Genomic DNA, 6,744 nt, shown 5'->3' with positions numbered 1-6,744 from the left:
CAACGAGCTTAATAGTTGGAGAATCTTGCTCATAAGCACCTACCCTGCACAGCCAGAACCACCATGGATAACTTCGACAAACATCTCCCGAGATTTTTGAGAATTCCCGTTTGCAAAGTCTGCTGAAGTTGCTCCCATAAACTGCAATAAAGTGTAACTTCACAAGAATTACTGTATGTATCCCTTAAGTGGTGAGTGATGGACTACAGTAAGAAGTGGATTCTAGAGTGTTGGATTCACATTTGTGGCTAACCAAGATTACAAATTCATGCATGTTCTGGAATTTCAGGGGCATTGCTAAATGCACAGAGTCAGGGGCCTGCTGGATGTGTTTTTAGTGGCAATAAGTATTACCCAGTCTTTGCTGCTGCTGTAAGCTTTCAGGTAGAGACTTGAGAGCAAAAAGGTCAGCTCACCCTTTGTAGTTGGAACTCAGTTCCTGTAGAATTTCTTTGGAAACATGTGTTTCTAATATGTCAGAATTGGTTTAGCTTAAGCTAAAAAGAAAATTGTAGCCCGATTTGTTTAGAGGAACAAAAATGTCTACATGCCACAGTTTGAATGCACAGAGCATGGTTCAATGCTTGTAGACTTTTATGCTTTTTATTACTCGGATTGTTATTTCTCTATCAATGTACTAGATAAAAAGTAAAGTTATATATAGAACTAGAATACTACCCATAAAAGTTTTATTTCTTATATAGTTTTTTTTTATATGTAAAATTACATGTTGTGAGCTACTTTAATATTAACAAGTAACCTCAGTAAAATACTAAAGTGACTGTGTTGTGGGATAAATAGCAAAAAGAAACTTAGGAAACTTAGGATCATTTGTTTTGAAATCCGTAATACTGGAGTTACTGAATTTTTCCCTCTAGAGTTTAAAAATTCCATTGCCAGTGGAGTGGGGGTGGGGGTGTGTGCACGTGTGTATTGTATTTTTGATTTTTGTTCCTGAGATTGGGCTATAATGTAAGCATGAAAATTGCCCCCCCCCCAACTCCATGAATAAATTGCCTTTATATCTTATCTACTAATGATATGCATTTACACATAATGCCTTGTGATAGAATTAATTCTAAAGAAAATTGTTAACTAGATGAGATTTTTCAGACACTGCCTATTAGGCAGGGTTTAATAGGAACTCCCACTGGTGGCTTAACTATTTTGCTTGTGTGCTATCATCTACTTTAAATCCCATAGATTTTTCTATCAGCCTTGAAAGCAAAGGTTATACTATTTTTGGGTCTTCACATCTTAATTTGCAGGGAGATGGGAGGTATGGAGGCATTGCCCATTTCATAAAGCTGTATGTTTTTAAACTATGCACATGGTGCTTTGCACGAATCAAAACTGCCAAAGGGACAGATGTTGCCAATTTCAAATGTACAGGGGGAAGGCAAATATTGCTAAGCAACGGTGTACTTGAGAGAGCATTTTTAGGAGCAGAGCCAGGGGAGTTATGCCTGGGAGCACTCACTGCTTCTTATGGCTCAGTACAAGGGAAGAGATTCAAAGTTCTTTCCTGTAAGGGCCGCCATTGCAGCCACCAGCACACGAGACAGTGACCTAGTGGCACCGATTAGTGCTGGCAAGGGGATGTATGAAAACAGGAAAGCTTTTTTGCCATGTGGGAAGGCAGTAAGACATGTTCACGGAGGTGAGTGCCCCAGTGTGCAGCTGCCCCACAGTAAGTACGCAGCAGCTGGAGATTCAGGTTGGGAGGACGGAGGGTAGGGAAATAAGTGAGAGGTGAGGCCACAAGAGAAAGTGGATGTGTCTTGTCTCTCTTCTCCTTTCTCTCCTTTTCTTTTGCCCCCTGTGGTAGGGGCTAACATGGAAGAAGAGAAGGATCTAAATGACCTCTGTGGTTTGGTGCATGACCTTATAAACAAGGTAAATAAGCTTTACAGCCACAGGTATTCGGCCCCTCCCATGTCCCCTCCCCTCCCTTTGTATAAACTTGATAGGTAATAGACAGGTGGTGTGGTGTGGCCTCTTTTTTTTTTTTTTGGCTACCACTAGAGACTTGGAATACCTCTTGAGATTTGCATGGTTGTTAGTTTAGATTATGGATTCATTCTCTCCCTCCCATTCCTTCTGTCCTCATCTCCTCTCCTCTTCTGTCTGTCCGTCTCCCTCCCTCTCTTTCCCTCTCCCCTTCTCCCTCTCTTTCCCTCTCCTCTTCTCCCTCTCTTTCCCTCTCCCCTTCTCCCTCCCTTTCACTCTCCTCTTCCTCCCTCCCTCTCCTTTCTCTCTTCTCTCTTCCTTGCTTTCTCTTTCCTCTTTCTCTCCGTCTTTTCTTTCCTCTCTCCTTCTCCTTTTTCTCTCCTCTTTCCCTCTCCTTCCCTCTTTTTCCTCTCTCCCTCTGCTATCATCTCCTCCTCCTTCCCCTCTTCCCTTTCTCCCCACTTCCTCCCTTCCTTTTCTCTCTTCTCCTCTCCCCTTCTTTCTTTCATTCTATTGAAAGAATGATGAGTGACAGTAGAGAAAGTATAACATTGGAGTTTTGTATCTAGAGAAAATCACAGCATATTCTTGGCAATTTATTTGAGAGAAACTCAGAACGTAAACATTAAATAAGCTATTCCTTATCACTCAGGACTTTTTTTTTTTTTTTTTTGAGACAGAGTCTCGCTCTGTCGCCCAGGCTGGAGTACAGTGTGGGATCTCAGCTCACTGCAGCCTCCTCCAACCCTGTTCAAGCAGTTCTCCTGCCTCAGTCTCCAGAGTAGCTGGGATTACAGCATGTGCCACCACGCCTGGCTAATTTTTTGTTTTTTGTTTGTTTTGAGATGCTGTCTCACTCTGTCACCAGGCTGGAATGTAGTGGCAGGATCTCGGCTCATTCCAACCCCTGCCTCCCGGGTTCAAGTGATTCTCCTGCCTCAGTCTCTGGAGTAGCTGGGATTACAGGCACGAGCCACCACACCCAGCTAATTTTTGTATTTTTAGTAGAAACGGGGTTTCACCATGTTGGCCAGGCTAGTCTCAATCTCCTGACCTTGTGATCCACCCGCCTTGGCGTCCCAAAGTGCTGGGATTACAGGCATGAGCCACTGGCCCCGGCCCTAAGTTTTGTATTTTTCGTAGAGAGTCTGTTTCACCTTGTTGGCCAGGCTGGTCTCGAACTCCTAACCTTGTGATCCACCTGCTTTGGCCTCCCAAAGTGCTGGGATTACAGGCGTGAGCCACCATGCCCAGCCTTTTCTTCATCTTTCAAACTCTGGACTTGAATTTCTGCATCGCTTAGCAAATGTTTATGGCTTTTAAAAATCTTCCTTAAGTAAAGCTAAAAACTCAACATATTGGCAGCTTCTAGGCCTAAATATGATGTTTGTGTGTGTGTGTGCATTTATGCATGTGCATGCACACTCCATCCAAGATTTTATTTGTTGTTTCTCATAAGAAACTTAGAATTCAAGTCAAATTTAAAAGATAGTGGGTGCTCCTACCCAAGTTTTAACATATAAACTGTATTAATTTTCACCAGTCTAGGAAAATTTCAAAATAATTTTTCTTCAATACAGACAGGTATACTAGAGAAATTTCAGTGTACTTCTAGCTTTATCATTCTCATTTATTCAGCGTAGTTTGTGATCTGTCTGTATCTGTACGGGGTGTAAATTTCTGTGATGAAGAGCTAATAGGAGAGGGTGATAGTGTTTCCATTTTTTCCCCTCGGTAGACAGGAATTGTTTAAGGTTAGCTGTAGTGAGTCCACTTAAGTCAGCTCCAAGACAACTGAGAAACTGGCCAAAAAGCAGTGAGAAAGGAAGAAGAACCCCCGAATTATTAGTATAATGTTTTCTTTGATTGATTTGAATATAGGCTAGTTATACCTTTTTGTCTGTTTTTAGTAAGAACTGTGTTATAAAATGAGTTGGAGGACCTGTTACCACCAGACTTAGGAGGCAGTAGTTTTCCAGTGACTTTTAAGTTCCCCACCAATCTTTTTTTCTTTTTTTAAATACAGGGTTCTAGATAAGTGTAGGAAAATACTGGTGTATTTTATTCCACAAGAAGCTTTTGGTAAATTATTAAGAAAACAACTATTGGACATTGAGATGGCTTTTAAAGATTTACCTAGAAGAGATTAATAAAACAGATAAAACTGATCTGCTCAGGGGCCTGTCTTCAGTCCTTTCAGGCTCATTTACTGTGGTGTTCATGCCAGCGCAGCCTGGTAAACAGCGCTGCTGTGGCTGTACAAATAACACTGCTCATTTTTATGGAGGATATTGCTGTATGCCAGTTAAAGAAATTCAAGTTGAAAGACCTTTAAATTTTTTTTTTAATAATACACTTCCTTCCCCACCCCCAAGCTGTCACCATGATTATGATGCCAGGAAAGCAGTGTGGTACCTCCAGGATCATTCTCCCATGGGCTGTGTGCCAGGTTGGTGAAGTAGTCAGGAGGGCCACAGTTGGGTTTATGTACAACCTAGATACCATTTACTTGTGCTGGTGTGACCCTCCCATTTTCTAAAGGCAATTTCCAAAGGCAGTTGCTTTTTTTGTTACTATTAGAACAGTTGCCTATTTTCCATGTGATCTCTTCTCTGTCACTTAGGTTCTGTATTCTATATAGAAAGGTATGGAGGGAAAGAGAAGAAACAGGAAAGATAGTGAACATAAGAATATTGGGGGTTATGATGTGGTTAAGTTACATTGTGCCTCAAAACACTGAACAAGATTGAAGTTTAGGGTCAAGAGCTCTGGATTAAAGTCCAAAGGGAACCTTTTAAACTTCTTGGTTGTGTGTGTCGGTGTATGAAGTCAGGCAGACAATGAGAGAAATAAATTGAGATGGAGAGAAAATAATGTGAATGCTTAAAAGGTTTTAAATTCAGGGCCGGCATGCTGGCTCATGCCTGTAATCCCAGCACTTTGGGAGGCCGAGGCGGGTGGATCACGAGGTTGGGAGATCGAGACCATCCTGGCTAACATGGTGAAACCCCATCTCTACTAAAAATACAAAAAATTAGCTGGGCATGGTGGCGGTCGCCTGTAGTCCCAGCTGCTCGGGAGGCTGAGGCAGGAGAATGGCGTGAATCCGGGAGGCGGAGCTTGCAGTGAGCCCAGATCACACCACTGCACTCCAGCCTGGGTGACAGAGTGAGACTCCGTCTCGAAAAAACAAAAGATTTTAAATTCAGAGGGCGTTAAGAGTAAATTTATTTTTTAAACGATTTTCTCCTTGGCACTTATTAAATACCTATTTAAAATAAATTCAAGAGTAACTTTTATATATCTACTCTGCCCCTTGTATTTATTTATTTATTATTTATTTTTATTTTTATTTTTATTTTTTTGAGATGGAGTTTTGCTCTGTCGCTCAGGCTAGAGTGCAGTGGCACGATCTCAGCTCACTGCAACCTCTGCCTCCTAGATTCAGTGATTCTGCTGCTTCACCCTCCCCAGTAGCTGGGATTACAGGCTGCACCACCATGCCTGGCCAATTTTTTTTGTATTTTTAGTAGAGATGGGGTTTCACCATGTTGGCCAGGCTGGTCACAAACTACTGATCTCAAGTGATCTGCCTGCCCTCGGCCTTCCAAAGTTCTGGGATTACAGGTGTGAGCCTGTGTGCCCAGCCTCTTGTGTTTATTTAAAAAGAAATACTGGCATTTGTCGAATGATGAAGTCTTGTTTTCAAACTTTTGTATTAAATATATTTTTGCTTTCACCAGATCAGTAAATCAGTGTATCAGATGAGTCTTGCTGAAAGTCTGATGTAGTTTGTCTACACTTTTAGACCAAATTTAAATACAGAGATAACACAGGAAAAGATTATTAAGTCTATCTAAGATTCAGTGGGATTAGTAAGCCTTTAAAAAAAAAAAAAAAAAAAAAAAAAAAGACCAAATGTGTTTATTGATAGGTTATAGAAAAGCAAAATAGTTCCTTAAATGTAGGTACTTTAGGTACTAAATTTAGGTACTTAAATTTAGGCTTAAATGATGTATAACTGTTCATAATGTTCTGATATTAAGTGAATTGTGCATTCCCAGGAAGATCTTGGAGCCCTTTTTCTAGACCCTAGTAATTAACCTGATTGCTTGTTACCCAGCATTAAAGCCCCCCCAAAAAGGGGGCGGGGGATTTACTTGTTCAGAATTAAGATGTCAAGGACAAGGTCATCTTTATTTGCCTTCTCTTTGTTGTGTTTGTTGTAGTGTCAGTAATCCCCAGGGTGTTGGGGCTCAGATTGTTTCCTCAGAGTATATATGCCTCTAGCCTACCACTTCAGTAATTTTCTTTCCTTTTTTCCCCCGTTTTTTTGTGTTGTGTTGTGTTGTGTTTTGTTTGTTTTAAATAATCGATGCAAGGAGACAGAAAACCAACACCTACTCCAGAAGAGGCTGTTGAGATTACTGCTGGAATAAGCCCAGGATAAAATCTTTATGTCCTTTGAGACAAAGCGTGGATTAAATGGTTTATCTGACTCATATGACTGCAGTTTCTTTCAGCCTCATCCAGAAACTGATACAAAGTTGTTTTTTTCTTCTTCCTTTTTTCTGGTGCTTCTATAATCTTAGCTTATGCTCAGCTGTGAAAAAATAAATGTCCAGGCAGGCACTCTGTGCAACATAGAATTAGACATGCTTCCTGAACATTGTTTGCACTTACATTTGACAGAGAGCAGAAATACAGGTTTATGTATCTATAAATCCTTTCATGGTTGACAAAGTAATTTAGTAGTGTTTTGACTCAGAACCATCCGTTAATACGATTTGAGAG

At 40.9% G+C, this 6,744-nt stretch overlaps 2 protein-coding genes across 6 annotated transcripts in view; both read left to right on the top strand.

The window, feature by feature from the left end:
* The window catches only part of AFF1 (ALF transcription elongation factor 1), a 207,353-nt gene that overhangs the window by 131,900 nt on the left and 68,709 nt on the right, over nt 1-6,744 (top strand). The window lies entirely within an intron of this gene.
* Nucleotides 1,436-6,744, top strand: part of SPP1 (secreted phosphoprotein 1) — an 899,378-nt gene continuing 894,069 nt past the window's right edge. The window contains exon 1 of the mRNA XM_050790493.1: nt 1,436-1,460. The gene's annotated coding sequence lies outside the window, so the exon portion shown is untranslated. The remainder of the gene's footprint in view (nt 1,461-6,744) is intronic.

This window comes from Macaca thibetana, chromosome 5 (genome assembly GCF_024542745.1).
Source record: "Macaca thibetana thibetana isolate TM-01 chromosome 5, ASM2454274v1, whole genome shotgun sequence".
In the NCBI taxonomy this organism is placed as follows: Eukaryota; Metazoa; Chordata; class Mammalia; order Primates; family Cercopithecidae; genus Macaca; species Macaca thibetana.
The sequence above is the reverse complement of the archived record's forward strand: the minus strand, read 5'-3'. Positions and strand labels throughout refer to the sequence as shown.